Source organism: Protomyctophum parallelum (genome assembly GCF_964188405.1).
Source record: "Protomyctophum parallelum genome assembly, chromosome: 3".
Classification (NCBI taxonomy): domain Eukaryota; kingdom Metazoa; phylum Chordata; class Actinopteri; order Myctophiformes; family Myctophidae; genus Protomyctophum; species Protomyctophum parallelum.
In genome coordinates, this window is record NC_139698.1 from 19,808,298 (window position 1) to 19,829,554 (window position 21,257).

Below are 21,257 nucleotides of genomic sequence, written 5' to 3' on the forward strand. Positions count from 1 at the left end.
TAAGACCTTCCTTATAGCACAGAGCAAGACCGCTGCTCGCTTTTGGGGGCCCGTCATCTCACAACGCCACGGCGAAGGGACAGCCTCAAGGGACCTTGTCACGCACTACAGTGGTGGGACACGCAAACAGGCAAATAAGGGCACGCACCCCCCCTGCTCCATCATGATTCATGTTATATGTCAGTCGTTCTTTGATTTTTCAAAAATAGTGGCGCGCTATGAGCTTGTAGATCTGCTATTTTTCAATAGCTAAAGCATAGCATAATGCTAACACCAAAAGTTCAACCCAACTTCCGTTAACAATTCCCTCCCAATCAGTGTGATTGCAAATGCAATGAGCACTAACTATGAGACCCTGCAGATCATGTCTGTGTGTGTGTGTGTGTGTGTGTGTGTCTGTCTGTCTGTGTGTCTGTCTGTCCCGCTGTGACACCACCCGCCCGCCACCAGAGGGCGCAGCTGTAGCACACACACACACACACACACACACACACACACACACACACACACACACACACACACACACACACACACACACACACACACACACACACACACACACACACACACACACACACACACACACACACAGTAGAAAAAAAAAGTACGTAATTTATTCTAATTGTTGTTATTGCAATTTACGAGCTGCGTTCGCTTCCCGCGTTTGTGCGTCTTACTTGTATATTATGCCGCGTTACCCACACTGTACATAATTTCCCTGTTCATATATTAGAACGGGTATAAGGCCCTAGTATTAACCCTGTAAGACCCAGCATTGCTTTTTAGCAACAATATATTTTATAAAGACTTTTACTTTATAGGCTCACATTTAAAAAAAATGTCTATATTCATTTAAAATGGCATTCATGAAGTCAATGTCCTAAGATGTTGACGTCCTCACAAGTACTGCATAGTATCGTAATAGAAACCTGTGTGTGCGTGCGTGCATGCGTGCGTGCGTGCGTGCGTGCGTGCGTGCATGCGTGCGTGCGTGCGTGCGTGCGTGCGTGCGTGCGTGCGTGCGTGCGTGCCAGCCAGCCGGCGATCCTGACCCCCGTTATGTTGTCTGCCAAAATGTGTAAAGAGCAGGCAGATGTCAGGCGCTTATACGGTCCTCTGTACGTCCACATGTAAAAAGTCAATAGCCTGGATAACAGAGTGCGAAGTGCATGCAGTGCAGGATGGATGGATGGATGGATGGATGTGGCCTCTGTTACTGTACCAGATAAACTAGACCAGCAGCGAACAGACAGCATTGTCTGTTCCGCTGTTCACTGCTAGTTAGTTTTAACCCATTTCGACCTGAGGACGATTCTACAAATGTCTTGACAGTTTTCTGAAAAACCTCATGTTTCTATGTCAGTCGTTCTCAAACTATTTCATGTCAAGGACCCCCAGAATTATCTGTATTTGGCCGCGGACCCCCAATCTGAACATTATGTGTTCCAGGGGGGACACCCCCAGAAGCAAAGATTTTAGTTATAAACGTTCACTGTGTGTTTACTCCCACACTGCCACCAGTGGGCTCGCTATTAGTTCTGGGGGGGGGGGGGGGGGTTATTGTATATCAATCTCCTAGCTCTGGTCCATAGCCAGTGCTTCTATGATTCTGCCCTGCATTGGCTATGCTACTTTCGCTTTTAACTCTCACATGGAACTCAGACCAGCTCTTTAGCGTAAATAAAAATAACGTTTTTGCTACTCACCAAAACAAAGGCGGGTCGTCTCATTAGAAAGACTACTTTCCTTAGTGGACGCACTCTGAGCCCCCCACCACACGTATAAACAGTACTTTTTGACCAAAAAAGGGATTTTGTTTCCACCGGGAAAAAAATACTTTTAGTTACTCCAATGTGCCCTCTAGTACCGATATTGCTGCCTCATAGAGAATATTTTTCCTCCGGTGAAAACAAATCCCTTTCTGGCCAAAAAGTACCATTTATACGTGTGGAGGGGGGCTCAGAGTGTCTCAAAGTACCGTTTATACGTGTGGTGGGGGGCTCAGAGTGTCTCAAAGTACCGTTTATACGTGTGGTGGGGGGCTCAGAGTGTCTCAAAGTACCGTTTATACGTGTGGTGGGGGGGCTCAGTGTCTCAAAGTACTGTTTATACGTGTGGGGGGGGGCTCAGAGTGTCTCAAAGTACCGTTTATACGTGTGGTGGGGGGCTCAGAGTGTCTCAAAGTAGCGTTTATACGTGTGGTGGGGGGCTCAGAGTGTCTCAAAGTAGCGTTTATACGTGTGGTGGGGGGCTCAGAGTGTCTCAAAGTACCGTTTATACGTGTGGAGGGGGGAGGGGGGCTCAGAGTGTCTCAAAGTAGCATTTATACGTGTGGTGGGGGGCTCAGAGTGTCTCAAAGTAGCATTTATACGTGTGGTGGGGGGCTCAGAGTGTCTCAAAGTACCGTTTATACGTGTGGTGGGGGGCTCAGAGTGTCTCAAAGTACCGTTTATACGTGTGGAGGGGGGCTCAGAGTGTCTCAAAGTACTGTTTATACGTGTTGTGGGGGGGCTCAGAGTGTCTCAAAGTACCGTTTATACGTGTGGAGGGGGGAGGGGGGCTCAGAGTGTCTCAAAGTAGCATTTATACGTGTGGTGGGGGGCTCAGAGTGTCTCAAAGTAGCATTTATACGTGTGGTGGGGGGCTCAGAGTGTCGGTCTCAAGTACCGTTTATACGTGTGGTGGGGGGCTCAGAGTGTCTCAAAGTACCGTTTATACGTGTGGAGGGGGGCTCAGAGTGTCTCAAAGTACTGTTTATACGTGTTGTGGGGGGGCTCAGAGTGCGTCCACTAAGGAAAGTACCGTTTATACGTGTGGGGGGGGGGCTCAGAGTGTCTCAAAGTAGCGTTTATACGTGTGGTGGGGGGGCTCAGAGTGTCTCAAAGTACTGTTTATACGTGTGGTGGGGGGCTCAGAGTGTCTCAAAGTACCGTTTATACGTGTGGTGGGGGGCTCAGAGTGTCTCAAAGTACCGTTTATACGTGTTGTGGGGGGGCTCAGAGTGCGTCCACTAAGGAAAGTACCGTTTATACGTGTGGGGGGGGGGCTCAGAGTGTCTCAAAGTAGCATTTATACGTGTGGTGGGGGGCTCAGAGTGTCTCAAAGTACCGTTTATACGTGTGGTGGGGGGCTCAGAGTGTCTCAAAGTACCGTTTATTACGTGTGGTGGGGGGGCTCAGAGTGTCTCAAAGTACCGTTTATACGTGTGGTGGGGGGCTCAGAGTGTCTCAAAGTACCGTTTATACGTGTGGAGGGGGGCTCAGAGTGTATAAAGTACCTTTTATACGTGTGGTGGGGGGCTCAGAGTGTATAAAGTACCGTTTATACGTGTGGTGGGGGGCTCAGAGTGTATAAAGTACCTTTTATACGTGTGGTGGGGGGCTCAGAGTGTATAAAGTACCGTTTATACGTGTGGAGGGTGGGCTCAGAGTGTCTCAAAGTACCGTTTATACGTGTGGAGGGGGGCTCAGAGTGTCTCCAAAGTACCGTTTTATACGTGTGGAGGGGGGCTCAGAGTGTCTCAAAGTACCGTTTATACGTGTGGAGGGGGGCTCAGAGTGTCTCAAAGTACCATTTATACGTGTGGTGGGGGGGCTCAGAGTGTATAAAGTACCGTTTATACGTGTGGTGGGGGGCTCAGAGTGTCTCAAAGTACCATTTATACGTGTGGTGGGGGGCTCAGAGTGTATAAAGTACCGTTTATACGTGTGGAGGGGGGCTCAGAGTGTCTCAAAGTACCATTTATACGTGTGGAGGGGGGCTCAGAGTGTGTCCACTAAGGAAAGTACCTTTTATACGTGTGGAGGGGGGCTCAGAGTGCGTCCACTAAGGAAAGTACCTTTTATACGTGTGGTGGGGGGCTCAGAGTGTCTCAAAGTACCGTTTATACGTGTGGTGGGGGGGCTCAGAGTGTCCTCAAAGTACCGTTTATACGTGTGGTGGGGGGCTCAGAGTGTCTCAAAGTACCGTTTATACGTGTGGTGGGGGGGGGGGGGGCTCAGAGTGCGTCCACTAAGGAAAGTAGGCTTTCTAATGACACGACCCGCCTTTGTTTTGGTGAGTATAGCAAAAACGTTCTTTTTTAAATACGCTATAGAGGAGAGGCTGGTCTGAGTTCCATGTGAGATTAAAGCGAAAGTAGGCATATAGCCAATGCAGGGCAGAATCATAGAAACATTGGCTATGGACCAGAGCTATCAATCGCCGTGCTCTTATGGTTAAAGATGGGTTATCTAATAGTGCCGACCAAGGAGAAGAAATAAATGTGGCAGCTCCCGAACGCCAAGATAAAATATATACTTGTTATCACATTCTATAATAAAATATTGGTTCTATTCGTGAGTTATCTGAATGAACTACATTTACTTTTGGATGCGACGTGGAGTTATGCTGCACAATTAATCGAAAAAAAGATCGTGATCTAGGTTCAGATGACTTATGCAATCTCATATTGTGAAGAATCGTTCAGCACTATAGCTGTCCAATTCATTTTAGTTAATCTTACGTTTATTGCTACAATAGAGAGACTTTACCCCATTCTGGGTGGAACCCTTTTTGGTGTTAGCATTATGCTATGCTTTAGCTATTGAAAAATAGCAGATCTACAAGCTCATAGCGCGCCACCGAGTGGCGCGCTACGAGCTTGTAGGTCTGCTATTTTTGAAAATCGAAGAACGACTGACATAGAAACATAGCTTTTTCAGAAAACTGTCTGGATGTAGAAGACATTTTTATAATCTGATCTCAGGTCAGAATGGGTTAAGAGCGATTAAGTCAAGCACTTGATGATGTCCGTCCCATTTAGACCCGAGACCAGATTCTACAAATGTCTTCTAAATGACAAGTTTGCTGAAAACCTATGTTTCTGTGTCAGTGGTTAAAACCTATGTTTCTGTGTCAGTGGTTAAAACCTATGTTTCTGTGTCAGTGGTTAAAACCTATGTTTCTGTGTCAGTGGTTAAAACCTATGTTTCTGTGTCAGTGGTTCAAAACCTATGTTTCTGTGTCAGTGGTTAAAACCTATGTTTCTGTGTCAGTGGTTCTGAAACTATGTCATGTCGAGGAACCCCAGAATAGAGGGTATGCGCATGACATCATCTTCATCATACCCGGAAGTTATGCGGGAACGCCTATACTGAGTGACAAAAAACTGCTTTCTGTTCTGACTTTCTGTTCAGAACTTTGTGTTCTGACAGCCCATACATCCACACAGAAAAGTCCTATTTGATTTAATTAAATGACTTCAAACAACATTAACCCATTCTGAACGGGAACCCATTTTGGTGTTAGCATCGTGTCGTGCTTTAGCTATTTAAAAATAGCAGATCTACAAGCTCATATCGCGCCACCGAGTGGCGCGATATGAGCTTGTAAGTCTGCTATTTTTGAAAAATCAAAGACACTTTTTGAATCTGATCTCAGGTCAGAATGGGTTAATAATGAAACTGTCAGGATGTAATAGACATTTTTAGAATCTGATCTCAGGTCAGAATGGGTTAAATTCACTTTGTCACTCACTTTGCCACTCGATCGGACATTCACTTATAATACTGTATAATTGGCCACGGACCCCAATCCCAAAATATGTTCTTCCAGGGTGAGTGCCGCACTACGAGCTTGTATAGATCTGCTATTTTTCAAGATAATGCAGAACACAACAAAAGGAGCTACACCCATCCTAAAATGGGTTAAAGCCACAGTAGTTGGCTCCAGCTGCCACATTATATATATATATATATATATATATTATTTTTGCGGCTTACGCCTTTTTATTGGTTTTTTGAAGGGACAGACAGTAGGTTGACAGGAAACGGGAGAGAGATGGGGGGATGACATGCAGTAAAGGCTGTGTCGGGCTCAGGAGTCGAACCCGCGGCACACTACGTCTGGATTACCAGTCGGGTGCCCAGACGGTTACGCCACCGCCTGGGCTCGGTGCCACATTTTGAACGTAGTAAATGTTCAGCAACTATACAGACTAAAGACAATACATTTTCACATTTGAGCGAGAATCGTGCAGCGGCGCTAATGTGAAGGGGGGGGGGGGGGGGGGGGGAGGTAATTACTGGGACCTTTTGCGCCAGTCGCGACCTCCAACGGGGAGCTCGACACGGCAGCAGAGCCTCATCTCAAGGTTTCAAACGGGCCTAGACACGGCTCAGTCGGAACAAAGGGGCACTACTTGTCACGGATGTAGACAAGTGCAGAGTAACAACAAACACGAATAGAAGTTAAGTATTTAATAAAGAATGAGGCAGATCTTATACACTGAGTTGTAGGCAGGAATCAGGCAATTGCAAAATGACAAAGTAGTCAAAACAGGAATCCACAGACAAGCAACCATGACATCAAACTATGAACTGTTTGTGAAGAGTCCAGTTTTATAGGAGCAGGTTGATTGGCAAAGTGTTCACAGGTGGGCTGACGAGGGAGTTGAAGACAGGTGTGTACATGGGACTGCAGCGTGGTGGAAATGAAATGTGGGAGTGGCCATGGTGGAGTCACAGACTGAGGGGAGAGAGAATGTGACACTACTAGCGGGCCGTTAATAGTGGTTACGTAAAATCATGCCATGATTAGCACAGTTGTTCTGCGCCGTGTTTAATTGATTCCCAAGTGCGGTTTGGTTTGAGGTCACGTAGTAGTGACAAGGAAAACTGTCTCGGCTGTAAAAATGTATTCTTATCCCAGTATGCTGAAGCGAATAGCCAACCGCCTGGTCGGGCCCCCGGACTGGTCAAAATAAACCGGTCATCACTGTCTTTGATTGAGTCACACCCAGTGGTGGAAATGTACTGTACTTACTACTTGCTGTACAGTGCAATGTGGAGGTATTTTTCTAATTTACTGGAGTATGTCCAATTTGCAATAATCTCAGAGGCAAATATTGTACTTTTCTTCCACTATAATTATTTGAAAACTTGAGTTACTGTACTAGTAGTGACTTTGTAGATTTTGAGTATTATTACAAAACCACTAGATTAGTACTTTTGATGTGCATTGTCGAGTACATTTTTCATAGCGAACTTGTACTTGTATACAGTAGCAGACTATTTCTGGTATTCAAGGTTCAAGGTTTCTTTGAACCTTGAATACCAGAAAGTAAGTCGAAAATCACACCCCTGTGAAGTGAGGGGCGCTCTTATCCTCTTATCATCATGACGTAACATGTCTATTTTGCTCAGACACATATGCACCTAAAATTGTCCATTAATTGTCAACGGGAACTAAAATCTTTGTGTAGGACGAAAATAGACGATTTCCTCGTCCACATATGCGGCGTAAATTCCACATTCATTGTCAATGGGAATTTAATGTTTGTGTGCAAGACGAAAATAATATAGGAGGGGCTATCGGCCCTAAAAAAAACTTCCTCCATCATGCACTGAATCCCAGGATGCTAAAGCGTAGCCCCTATAGCTCCGCTTTCTACACGCAGAGCTTGTAGATCTGCTATTTTTCAATAGCTAAAGTATAACAGAAGGCATAGTCATTCTGTCGGCCTTGTTTTTTTTGGGGGGGGGGGGTTTGACAGTTCCGCTGATCTGGAGTCAGATAAAAGTGGTAGTTTTGTTTGTGTATAGAGAGGCTATAGAGCGTCGCAGTCCCGCCCCCTTTCATGACGACACCAGGCCCAGGAAATAGTTCCCAATGCATTTATTTAAAGACCTTATAAGCATTGTACAACGCCAACTCTTGTCGTGACAAATCATGACAACAAACACAATATTTTGGACCAAACAAATAATTACAAAGTAACCTGCCGTTTTCTTCTTCTTTCTAATTATTTGTTCAGCCTGAAAAAAATTGTTTGTTGTCATGATTTGTCACGACAAGCAATGTTCCCCCTAAGGTGCGCCCGTGCGCACGCACGCACATGGCCAAATGCTCTCGCGCACATCTGAAATCTGTCGCACACAGACACAGATGCTGGTGTAAAAAAAAAAAAATGTTTTCTTAAAAAAAAAAGAAAAAAAAGGGTGTGTGTCCCGGGTATAATCTACACTACAGTAATAATAATACCTATCCCGAGTCGACATTTGCCCACATTTGGGGGGGGGGGGGGGGGGGGCATGGAACAACATATTTTCAGATGGGGGGGTCGGCGGTCAATTACATATACTGTTTGGGGTCCTTGACATGAAATATTATGGAGAACCACTGGTATAGAAACATTACATTTCGACGTCAGGCCTATGGGTTCAACCCTGCTCGGATCCAACTCGGATCGTGACAAATCATGACAATGAACACAATATATTGGGCCGATCAAATCATTAGAAAGAAGAAAATAAAGGCAGGAGACAACACTATTTGTTTTGTTTTTCTTCTCATAAATTATTTGATCGGCCCAAAACATTGTGTTCATTGTCATGATTTGTCACGATCCGAGTTGGCTTTGTCCGCGGCGTAACCGTCTTTAAATAAATACTTTAAGAAATGCCTATGGGAAAAATGCATTGGGATTCATTTCCTGGGCCACTCGTCGTTCTGAAAGGGGGAGGGACTGCGACGCTCTATAGGGAACTTGATGTAGCCTACCCTGCATGGCCAGCCTTGGGATTGTCTCTTCAACAACCGAGTGTCAGGTGTTTGCTCTCCCGCATGCATTAGGAGAGCATATATTCAGTTACTTATAGCTATATAGCCTACATATATGTCAGCCAGTCACTGTATGGCAGCAATACAGTATCCTATACTGGGAAGGCAGTAGGCCCCACACCATCGATTGTGCAATGTGTCTTGTTATTTTGGAGTGGTCGGAATGGTCCACCTCTCCTCTCCTCTCCTCTCCTCTCCTCTCCTCTCCTCTCCTCTCCTCTCCTCTCCTCTCCTCTCCTCTCCTCTCCTCTCCTCTCCTCTCCTCTCCTCTCCTCTCCTCTCCTCTCCTCTCCTCTCCTCCTTACTCTTATTCGGTCATCGTGCAAAAAGCTAATTTGTCCTCCAGCTAAAGCTTCCTGATAACAGAAGAAGCCTATTAGAGATAAGCTTCCGGCCCCTCTGAGCACTTGCTGCAGTGCCCACCATCCCCCCCCCCCCCCCCTCCCCTCCGTCGCTTCGAGTCCCCATATCTTCTGTCTTATATACAGGTGCTCTATTTGATTTTATATATATATATATATATATATATATATATATATATATATATATATATATATATATATATCGTCGCGTAAAAAGATCTCTGTATTTCAACTTTTTGTGGGTTTTTTTAACGCCTTATACTTGATGACACGTCACACAAACAGAAAGTACTGTAGCAGATCCACACCAGCTTGGGACATACTGTATATATATTATATATACAGATTTCTACCAGAAAGAGACCATATCTTTTTAATCTCTTCCTTTCTCCGCTTCTCTCCGCTCATGCCTTCTGGCTTCTGCACCTCTCTCTCTCCGTGCTCTCCATTCACCCTATCTGTCCATCTGCCTCTCTCTCTATCACTCTCTTTCTATCTCTCTCTCTATCACTCTCTCTATCTCTCTCTATCTCTCTCCTCTGGGTCTCTCTCTCTCCTCTGTGTCTCTCTCTCTATCTCTCTCTCCTCTGGGTCTCTCTCTCTCTCTCCGTCTCATCTGGGTCTCTCTCTCTCTCTTCTTCTCCACGGTTGCAGCACAGCAGTGGGAGAGGGAGAGAGAGAGAGAGAGAGAGAGAGTGAGAGTGAGAGAGAGAGGTCCTCAGTATATTGGCGTGGATTTGGAGGTCAAGCATGCTTGCTGTCCGCTGGGTATTACCGAGGAGGGCCGGCTGCTCAGTAGCCACGCAGCGGTGCAATGAACTGTGCAGGTGCACTGAGCGAGAGAGATAGAGAGAGAGAGAGAGAGGAGCTTCAGGACAAGCTGGGCACTGAAAGATTCATGCCAGTGGGTGGGTGGCATGGTGCGTGCGGGCGAGCGCACATCACCGCTGTTCTGGAGAGAGAGAGAGAGAGAGAGAGAGAGAGAGAGCAGTCTTCTCCTCTGCCTTTCCTTGTTTATGTTCGACGCGCCGGAAATAGACGATATGCAAGACTTTCGGTATGTGCGACGCAGGCGAGCGACTGTGTAAATAAAACCACCCGTGTGAAGAGGGTTTATTATGTATAGGCTATGTGTTTTCCGTTTGAGCGGAACGCTCACCCCCCATTGTACAGGACAACTCTAACATTAAGTTAGGACATAGTAAAGGCAAAAAAATAATTCATTATTTTTGCGCCAGATCCGTATTTATCCGGACCCCGCCGCTAGGGGGCGTTGTTTGCCAGGTCGGTGTATATCCGGACCTCGCCGCTAGGGGGCGTTGTTTGCCAGATCCGTATATATCCGGACCCCGCCGCTAGGGGGCGTTGTTTGCCAGGTCGGTATATATCCGGACCCCGCCGCTAGGGGGCGTTGTTTGCCAGGTCGGTGTATATCCAGACCCCGCCGCTAGGGGGCGTTGTTTGCCAGGTCGGTATATATCCAGACCCCGCCTCTAGGGGGCGTTGTTTGCCAGGTCGGTGTATATCCAGACCCCGCCGCTAGGGGGCGTTGTTTGCCAGGTCGGTGTATATCCGGACCCCGCCGCTAGGGGGCGTTGTTTGCCAGGTCGGTGTATATCCGGACCTCGCCGTTAGGGGGCGTTTGTTTGCCAGGTCGGTGTATATCCGGACCTCGCCGTTAGGGGGCGTTTGTTTGCCAGGTCGGTGTATATCCGGACCTCGCCGCTAGGGGGCGTTTGTTTGCCAGGTCGGTGTATATCCGGACCTCGCCGCTAGGGGGCGTTGTTTGCCAGGTCGGTGTATATCCGGACCCCGCCGCTAGGGGGGCGTTGTTTGCCAGGTCGGTGTATATCCGGACCTCACCGCTAGGGGGCGTTGTTTGCCAGGTCGGTGTATATCCGGACCTCGCCGCTAGGGGGCGTTGTTTGCCAGGTCGGTGTATATCCGGACCCCGCCGCTAGGGGGGCGTTGTTTGCCAGGTCGGTGTATATCCAGACCCCGCCGCTAGGGGGTGTTGTTTGCCAGGTCGGTGTATATCCGGACCCCGCTGCTAGGGGGCGTTGTTTGCCAGGTCGGTGTATATCCGGACCCCGCCGCTAGGGGGGCGTTGTTTGCCAGGTCGGTGTATATATACGGACCTCACCGCTATAGGGCCGTTGGTCCAGTTGCTATGCAACGCCCGGTCACCACCAGCTATGGGACGTACAAACTTTTCTCAGTTTGCCTCAATTCAAAGCAGGATTTTTAAACCTCCATAAGTCGGAATATTGGAGAGCATGTTCTTAACCCCTTTTTTTTTGGGAACCCCTTTTTCGTGTTTTAACTAAGCATTATGTCATACGTTGGCTATTGAAAAATAGCAGATCTACATGCTCATAGCACGCCACTCGAGCTTGTAGGTCTGCTATTTTTGAAAATTTGTAAAAATGCGGCAAAAATCTTTGAATATATATTCTTTCAGAAGACTTTTTTTATTTCGACATCAGGCCTAAATGGTTAATGGTGGATCTTCTGCATGTAATTTGTGACTTTGTACCGCATCACTCCCTACATGTAAACGTTTGACGACATGCAGTATATAAACAGTGTGCGCTAATGATTGCAAAGCACGCATGCCGGGAGGCACAGGTGAGTTTTAAAGGAGAATTCCATGCTAAAAGGCTTTCTTACCTTCATTTGTAGTTGTTACGTCCCCACCAAAGAGTTCCAGGTGTTATTTGGTGCAAAAGTGCATTATTGGCTATTTCCCCCTAATATAAGCCCTCAATGGGGGTTGGGTTTTTGTGCTAATTTGCTTATTTCCATCGAAATAAGTAGTAAAGTGTGCCGCTTGGGATACTATTTACATTATGAAGAGAGGATATATAGAAAAAATGTTGATTCTTGAGCGATGGAAATAAGCGAATTAGCACAACACCCCATAGCCCCATTCAACTCAATGCAATTCAATGCAATTCATTGAGGGCTTATATTAGGGGAAATAGCCAATAATGTGCTTTTGCACAAAATAACACCTGGACCTCTTTGGTGGGGTCGTAACAACTACAAATAAAGGTAAGAAAGCCTTCTAGCATGGAATTCTCCTTTAAGCCCTAACCACACGGTTGCAAGAAGTTATAACGCTAAAACCGTCTGGACCCTTTGGCGTGGTTTGGGCCATTGAATTCCATCACTATATCAGTGGCGTGCACAGACATTAAGGGGCAGGTGCTCAAGTGGAAAAAAGGGCACCTTGTGCAGCGGATTTTGGGGCGGGAACCCATTTTGGTGCTTTATAGCTATTGAAAAATAGCAGATCTACAAGCTCATAGCGCGCCAATCGGTGGCTATCGGTGAGCAACTTCCACTGAAATGAATAGTGGTTCGGTCTCTATCCTTTTATTACTCTATGGTTTTAACCTGCCACGGGTTAGTTGTAACCGGCCGTGCATGTCGGGGGGGGGCACGGTGTCGTGGAACTAATGCCTGCCGGACGGTTAGTATGTCTGACCAACGTGTGCACCTCGCCTGGGGGAAACCAGTCCGGGACTCTCTCCCCTGCAGCTCCCAGGAAAACTCCACCATCAAAGCCAAAAATATATATAGCCTTAAATAATGAATTCAGGGTGAAGTCAGAGTGAGCTGAGGGCATGCGTAAACCAAAGGAACTGAATATGACCCAAACACAATAAACCCCAAGTAGAAAATCTAACGTGCATACTAGAGGGAAAAGCTGGTCAAACACAAACGTTATAACCCAGCACTAACGAACGCCATGCTGTTAAATAAATGAGAGATTTGCAAACATTACATGAATCAGAAAATAAGTCCTGAGAGGTTGCACTGCACACACACATCCAAAAATCTTTTCAAAGAGAGCTGTATGAAAAGTAGAATGAAAGGGAGAGAAAAATCTTAAAAGCTCCCCAAAATAACTGTTGGAAAATAACCGAACGGTTTTTTTTTCCCGACCGGCAGATGTCTTCGGCAGGTGTTGTTTTTGATCGAACGCTATTTCTTTCTTTGAATCTTTGAATATATATTCTTTCACAGTGAACACTTTCAACTCATATCTTTGCTTCTAGCGGGGGGGGGGGGGGGGGGTGTCTGGAACAACATATTTTCAGATGGGGGTCGGCAGTCAATTACATATAATTTTTGGGGTCCTTGACATGAAATAGTTTGAGAACCACTGACATAGAAACATTTTTTTCAGAAGACTGTCAGGATTTAGAAGACATTTTGTAGAATCTGGCCTCAGTCCTAAATACGTTAAAGGACCACTTCACCACGTTTCAACCTATCTTCATATAATAAGTCCTCACTAATAATCATGAAAAAATGGCGCAATTTCTTCCTACTCAGTCTGTGTCTCATAGGAGGGCTGCGGGCAGTTCAGAAACCGTATTCCAGTGACATCATCGATGGGGAATACACGCTATTAAAAACTGCAGGCTTTCTATAGTCCTGAAAAGTTGCAATGCGAAAATGGAAGCCATCGTTCTCACGATAATGAAAATCTTGTTTAAAAAATAATCTGCCTAATGATGATGTCACTGGAAGACGGTTTCTAAACTTCCCACAGCCCTCCTATGAGACACAGACTGAGTAGAAAAAAATCGTGTCATTTTATCATGATTATTAGTGACGATGAAGATAGGTTGAAAAGGGGTGAAGTGGTCCTTTAAAGGCGGTGTGCGGATGTTTATTCCATTTCATTCTAAGCAACACTTTAGCTAGCAGGTTAGCTGAGCAGGGACAGACAGAGCTATATAGCACACTGGAGATCTGATTGGCTGAGCAGGGACAGACAGAGCTATATACGTAGCACACTGGAGATCTGATTGGCTGAGCAGGGACAGACAGAGCTATATAGCACACTGGAGATCTGATTGGCTGAGCAGGGACAGACAGAGCTATATAGCACACTGGAGATCTGATTGGCTGAACAGGGACAGAGATAACTATATAGCACACTGGAGATCTGATTGGCTGAGCAGGGACAGACAGAGCTATATAGCACACTGGAGATCTGATTGGCTGAACAGGGACAGAGAGAACTATAGCCCACTGGAGATCTGATTCTGGGGTAAGCCCCTTTTAAACCCTCTGCTGGAAAGCTGGAACCAATCGGATCCCTGGAGGAACAACCGACACACTCACATCGTCCACTCGTTCTATCAGCCAAACACACCTACATCCCAAACGCCCACGCACGCACGCACGCACGCACGCACCTGCACAGAGTTTCAGAGAAGATTATAGTCCACACGTCCCATGGTGTGGTTTCACATGTCAAGTTTTTCTCCCTCGACAAAAAAGGAGCTTTACAGAACCTTGAGTATATCTCCATAATTTCAACTTGTTATATGTTTATGTTTTCATGCTTGCTATAAACATTATATTTGCACATTGTCAAGACTTTTCAGAAATAGCTCCATCTACAAGCTCATGCATGGTGTAAAAATGAGTTATTTAGTACGTAGTGCAGCATGTATAGGCCACACACACACACACCAAAGTAAGCCTATAGCCGAGCCATGAGGCCCATAGGGCCTATCTCCTGTTTCTGTAGCGTGAGACTAGCTTGATGTACAAGTACACTAGACATGACGCTATATGCACAGGGACTTATACCCCCCAATCCAACCCTTGATGCATTGCTGAGTGCCAAGCAGGGAGGCATCGGATCCCATCTTTTGGGATCTTTGTTATGACCGGGACGGGGATCGAACCCCTGACCTCCCAGTCTCAAAGCGAAGGCTCTAACCACAAGGCCACTGAGCCACTATTTCACCAACAGTCTGTATTGGAAATTAAAGAGCCTGTGTATTATGCAAATCACAGAGGCCAGGCGGTCAATAACACACGACATTGCACACATGTTAACACCTCGTTTCTGCACGGTGGCAGAAGCAGTAGCAGCAGCAATAAACAATAAAGTATGTCTTACCTATATTTGGGAGAAAGTACAATCCTAATTCCCCATGAAATGTGTCCAACCGAGCAATAGTTTATTAAATGGCTTTGCAAACTGCACTCTCTGCAGCTCAAATCCAAACAGGTGCAACCATTAACAGGTTCCTGCATGTCACGCAGTACCTGTTACAAATGGTTCCTATCTGCGACCTATAGCAACAGACACCCATATTATTACTCAAAATAGTCCGGCGGATGGGGTGGAGTGGACGGGAGGGAAATTTTGGTATAGTCTTTTTTATTGGCCTAAAATATAAAAAAGACTATATACCAAATTTCCCACTTTAAACAAACATTTGCTGGACAAACAAACACCTTTTTCAACAACTATTTTATTCCAGCCACCCCACTTCCCGTGCCCCTTTACATCTGCAATTTTTCCAATTTTTCCAAAGTATAAAGTAATGATTAAAATCTAAAATAGATTAGCTCCAAGAGCTAATCCATCAACCGGGGACCTCTAGGCTGCAAGCTACAAGATACAAATATATCTTAAAATAATAATAATAATGCATTGATATGTCTATGTATTATGTGTGGCCTCAGTGACCTTGTGGATAGAGCATTCGCCCTGAGACTGGGAGGTCAGGGTTTGATCCCTGCAAGTAACGTACAAATACCTTAAAATTGTACTTCAAGCTGCAGTGCTATAAGCAATAATAATAATATGTAAAACTTTGGGGGCACAATCTAGAGGCCACAATCTGCATTCAGCACATGTTAGTAGAAGCTTTGTCATTGGTCGGGAAAAACAGGTTGAAACGACTAACCAATCAGGAAGGCAAATCGACCAATGACAAAGCTTCTAGGATTTATTTTTTAATACAGACTGTGGCCCCTAGATGTGTAGCAGAGATTTTTTTTTTTTTTTTTTACATAATATTGCTTATAGCAGCTTTAAGTAGGCCTACAGTACTTGAGTACATGTACTTAGTTACTTTCCACCACTGCATATTTATTAACCACTTTAACCATAATTATGTTATACGTTGACTATACAAAAATATAGCAGCTACGGGCCTTGGGCCGTGGCTCAGCAGTCCAGGCACCCGTAATCCAGTCTGGCAGTGTGCCGCGCGGGTTCGACTCCCGATCCCGGCGGCCTTTACTGCATGTCACTCTCCCATCTCTCTCCCCCATTTCCTGTCAGCCTACTGTCTGCCCCTCTATGAAATAAATAGAAAATAATAAAGGCGAAAGCCGAAAAAAGAAAAAAAAAATAGCAGATATGGTATACAAGTATACGGTACCCGAAGGCGGGGTTGGCGAAAGGGCCTTTCTGTGTGGAGTTTGCATGTTCTCCGTGTGTCCCCTAGGGTAGGTACCCTCACAAAAAACATGCAGTAATCCTGGTCACTAAACTGCCTCCCCCTGGTCAGCGGGGGCGCCTGATGGAGGGGAAAGGAACTGGTTGGAATAACATGTTCCTTCCACGCGCTACGTCCAACCAGGGAAACTCCCCCCTGTCAGGCGCAAAGGAGCAACTTGGACACTCAGGCATGAAGGAAGCATGAGTTCAAGTCCATTGCTCTCCCCTTGTCCCCCATATATGGGGACTAGGTTGGTGGAGGGTGTGTAGAGCCCAGGATCACATTAGATGATTGACACAGTGGTGAAAAATGGGTTACAAAATTGTGGGATAAAATATATATAGCCTATATATAAATAAAAAAAAGTATACGGTAGGAGCATTTTGGGGGTCTTTGACATGAGAGAGTATGAGAACCACTGCATCATGGTGTCTGTGTCCATTCCACAGTGCCTGACCGTGCCCTTATACGTGCATCTCTTTCTCCACAGAGCCAGTGGAATCCTAACGAGACCGTCGTCATCATGTCCACCTGTCCCCTCTGTCTGTCACCGTCACTTCATCTCTCTCACAATCCGTCCGTCCGTCCGTCCGTCCATCCGTCTGTCAGTCCATCTGTCTGTCTGCCATACAGATACAAGACCCCATGGGCAGGGCGGGTAGTTATCTCTCTCTGTGTGTGTGTGTGTGTGTGTGTGTGTGTGTGTGTGTGTGTGTGCGTGCGTGCGTGCGATTGTACATTGGGTTTGTATGTGCTTGCATGCATATCCTCCTGAGAACCAAGCAGAATTTTGCATATTCCAGTTGAAGGTTTTTTTGTGATTTTCTCTATATTTTTATTTTATTAAAGTTTTTATTAAACATTTTTTCAATGTACAACCCCCCCAACCCCAAGGTTCCAATTATCGTTGCAACAAGGAGGACATTTCATCAGTTAGTTCTAAATCTCACAACATTATAGGCTGCATGGCTGGTAGACTTAACAATAAAATATATAAAGTAATACTTTTGTACATATACAATACAATACAATACATGTATACTTTTCAATTGTTCAATTTGACAAGAAAAGGGGGGGGGGGGGGGTGCAGAGCCATGTCACCCCGACCTGGAGCACCACATTGGGGTAGTGGTGAGGGTTGGGGGTGTGTAATTTCTTCGACTAATGAAAAATGTTCGTTGACTACCTTTTGTTCACTCAAGAAACTGAATAAAAACTAAATAAAAAATAACCTTTGGCGGCTAAAATATATTGACAATTTCCTCGACAAATAAAAACTAGACAAAAAGTGCACTTTTTTATCATTTTATGCATTTTATCATCAGTTTTGAAGTTGCTCGATTCAGTATTTAGATATTTTATATTAATTTGATCTGCCCCGCCCCCTTCCCATACAAAGTCATTTCTAAACTCCATTTTAACCATGATGGATTCATCGAAAACACCAGAGCATTGTTTCTGGTGACTGATATTGTCCTTCTAATACGTGTTATTTCATTTACAGTTTTTGAGTCTGAGACTCAAAAAAATCTATAACTATAAATTGTAAATGAAAAACAAAACACGGCCTCCTCACGTATTAGATTAGAAGGACACAGGCTCTGAGTACACTGTAAGCGTCAGGAGCGTGAAGTTGAAGCTGAAGTTTTCTTCTTTGTGGGGTTTTTAGACAGCTGGTGGATGGAAAATAAGCTCCACCTCCGCGCCCGACGGACAGACTCAAATGGACGCGACGGCCAGACTCAAATGGAAGCCGTGCACAAGCATGAAAATGAAGCGCGTCACCCGGCAGTGATAGGCACTAGCCAATGGAACAGATGCAGCCTGCAGCCCATCCACTGGGAGGAGTTTCACTTGTAGTTGTCTTCTTTCACGGTGTGAAAGAAGACAACTACAAGTGAAACTCTGGTTCCGGTTCCGGTCCGCTTCCGGTTGTTTTTAGCATTGATTTTAAAATAATCTTACTTGTTTATGAAGCTCTCAATGGTCTCGCACCTTCCTACCTACATGACTGCCTGCCTAAATACAGTATGTCCCAAACCGCCCCCTAAGGTCTTCCACTGCTGGCCTGCTCGCTTTGCCTAAAAAACTTTGGGGCGGGCCCGTCTAAGAGTTTGAATGGACAGGGGTCAGTCAAAAGGGAGACATCAAAGAGTATAAGTACGGGTGGGGAGGGATCAACATGTGGAATCTGTCAGAACAGGTCAGCTCAATACATGGAGATGGAGGCATGATGTCACAAGGCGTGACCATATATGGAGGTGTGACGTGACGCACGGGAAATGCAGGTTTTCATAGTAAATGCGACCTCATACGGTCACTCGCAACAAAGAACGCGCCCTCCATAGCGGCAAGTGACATCTGACTTCAGCGCTCTGTTGTGGAAGTTTTAAAAAGATGACCTCTTGAGGTCAGTCATTTCATTTCAGTTGTTCTTTTAGAAGAACCTGGAAGGTGTCCCGCCTCCACACATGGTGGTCGTCTTTGGAAAGCCTCACGGTGTCCTCTTCAAAATGACAACACATACTTTTACCCTCTTATTTACTCCATTGAGATGCAGATGAGATGCAAGAAAACAATGTCCACCGCAGAGGGCATGGAGGACCATCTGGTTATCAGGAGGGCGTGTGCGCGTGGCGTGTGTGCGTGCGCCGTGTGTGCGTGGTCTGTGTGTGTGCGTGGTCTGTGTGTGTGCGTGCAGCCTATATACAGTATGCATTTGCTTTGTCTCTCGAGCCAGGCAGCTATATTACACAATCTAAGAAATTCCATAAATTAGAAAACCAATTATGTTTAAGAAGTTCCATAGTAGCCCATCTACCAGCTCACCACCACACAGCGGTATATACATCATTGTGAAGGTCTCATTTCTCTTTTGGGTCACGGGTTAAAACGTTTGGGAACCGCTGATATATAGTCCCTTTTTTTGTATTGTTTGAATTTTTCCAAATGTAACCCCCGGCCTCAGTGGTGTAGAACATATTGACACTTATATATCGATATGAATATGAATCCACAGACATGTAACAGTGACATAATGATCCTATAAGTATATACAGTATGCTGATGGCACAGCAGCCACAAGGTCACTCTGACCGTCATTATTGTACTCAATATAGTGCAAGACAATACGCAGTGAAAATACACAAATGGGGTCCATTTGGTTCCATTTGGTGTACACCACCCTCAGAGTTAAAATTAGGCCTGCTGATTTTACTGCGGACACATTATCACCGTGCAAAAATATGCAATCAGATATATCTCTGTTCTGGTTTACGAATTGATTTTCTCTGTCGTGTGTCATCACACTATATATATATATATGCGTACGCCCGGGGAATGACCAGATTGCAGAGAGACACCGAGGCCCCCCTTTTTCCACCCAAAGAACTTCGGTTCTATTAGAACCGGTTCCGTTCTAGATTCTCTGAACCAGACATTCTCAGATTCTCTGACCCGGCTTCGCGTGTCCACCAGTTTTTATGTTAGGTGTTGTTTTTGGCAGCACATTTCTATTTTTAGTTCATATAGTCATAGTCTTTTGGAATGAACCTTCATTTAGTTTTAGTCACATTTTAGTCACCTGGAATTGGATTAGTGTTGTTAGTCGACCAGATATCATACGATTTTAGTCAACTAAATCTACAGTTGATTTAGTCGACTGAAATGTATTTTGGCGGGCCTTGATGTGGTCATATAATGGCTGATTTTATACACTTGCTGAAAATAGCTGATGTACAAGCTCACGTGTCGCAGCGCGACGCGTTGTGAGCTTGTAGATCTTCTATTTTCAGCAGGCAACCAAGTGTAAAATGACTTATACTGGATCTCTTGTCCACTAGTCCCTTCCTAACATTTTAGTCTAGTTTTTATTTGTTGACGAAATTGTCAGTATATTTAGTCTTAGTTTCACTCGTCATAGCTTAGTTTTCATTTAGTTTCCAATAGTTTTTGTCAGTGGAAAAATGTAGTCGACGAACATTTTTCATCTTAGTTTTAGTTGAAGAAATCAACACTGGTTTTAAGCGGAACCATTATTGGCCGAATTGGGAATGGTTACAAAGGGTATAAGAAAAACATAAGAAAAGGATAAAACATAAAATAAATAAGCACTTGCAGTAAAGCAACATTTCTAACAGAAATATCAGAACTTTTATCTATCTGCTCCACGAACTATGACAGAACTCTTATCTCAGGTGATCTTAATCTTCACCTGGATGATGCTACAGATGCTGTGGCTATGGGTTTCTTAGAGTTATTGCACTCCTTTGAGTTTATCCAACATGTTGTTGGGCCTACACATAAACATGGGCACACTCTGGACCTGGTGATTTCTAGAGGGCTGAACATCACTGTGGAAAGGACTATTGAAAGGCCTGAGCTATCAGACCACTATTTGCTGTGTTTTAATATGACTGTCTCTGATCTAGAGAAAAACATCACTGAATATATACGGGGAAGCAGCTTTTTGCTTCTATGGGCCGTCGGCATGGAACAAGCTCCCACTGTACCTTCATCAGGCAGCCTCTGTAGACATTTTTAAAGCTCAGCTCAAGACCCACTTCTACAACATTGCCTTTAATTGATCTTGTCCTCACTGTATTGCATTACTGCTTGTTTTTTTAATGTCGTTGCCTTGCTTTTCTTTTATTCTCCATTGTTCTGTAAAGCACTTTGAGCTGCATTTAATGTCATGAAAGGTGCTATACAAATAAAGTTTTAGTATTATTATTATTACTTGCACCAGTCTCGAGTCTCGACGACCTTGCAGGCGTATGCAGAGGCTAAACTCATGTAATTTACATAGCATTTTATGTCTATAGACAGAGCACTCTATCGTGTACACTCAGTAGTTTCATTGTACAGATATTCTACTGTTAGACGGTTGTTAGGTTCTTAGCTTACGTTGATGGTTATTTATTTTCTATATACTTGATGTAATGCCATGTTTTTTGTTCTTGCTTACTGCGAGTCGCTCTGGATTAAGAGCGCATGCTGCTAAATGCCTAAAACCTAAATTGTAAAC

The 21,257-nt window shown here is 45.0% G+C and overlaps 1 protein-coding gene across 1 annotated transcript in view; it reads left to right on the plus strand.

Moving 5' to 3' along the window:
* The window catches only part of LOC310856320 (voltage-dependent calcium channel gamma-4 subunit-like), a gene marked incomplete at both ends in the record, with an annotated part of 61,266 nt that overhangs the window by 16,043 nt on the left and 23,966 nt on the right, over nt 1-21,257 (plus strand). The gene's annotated exons all lie outside the window — the stretch shown is intronic.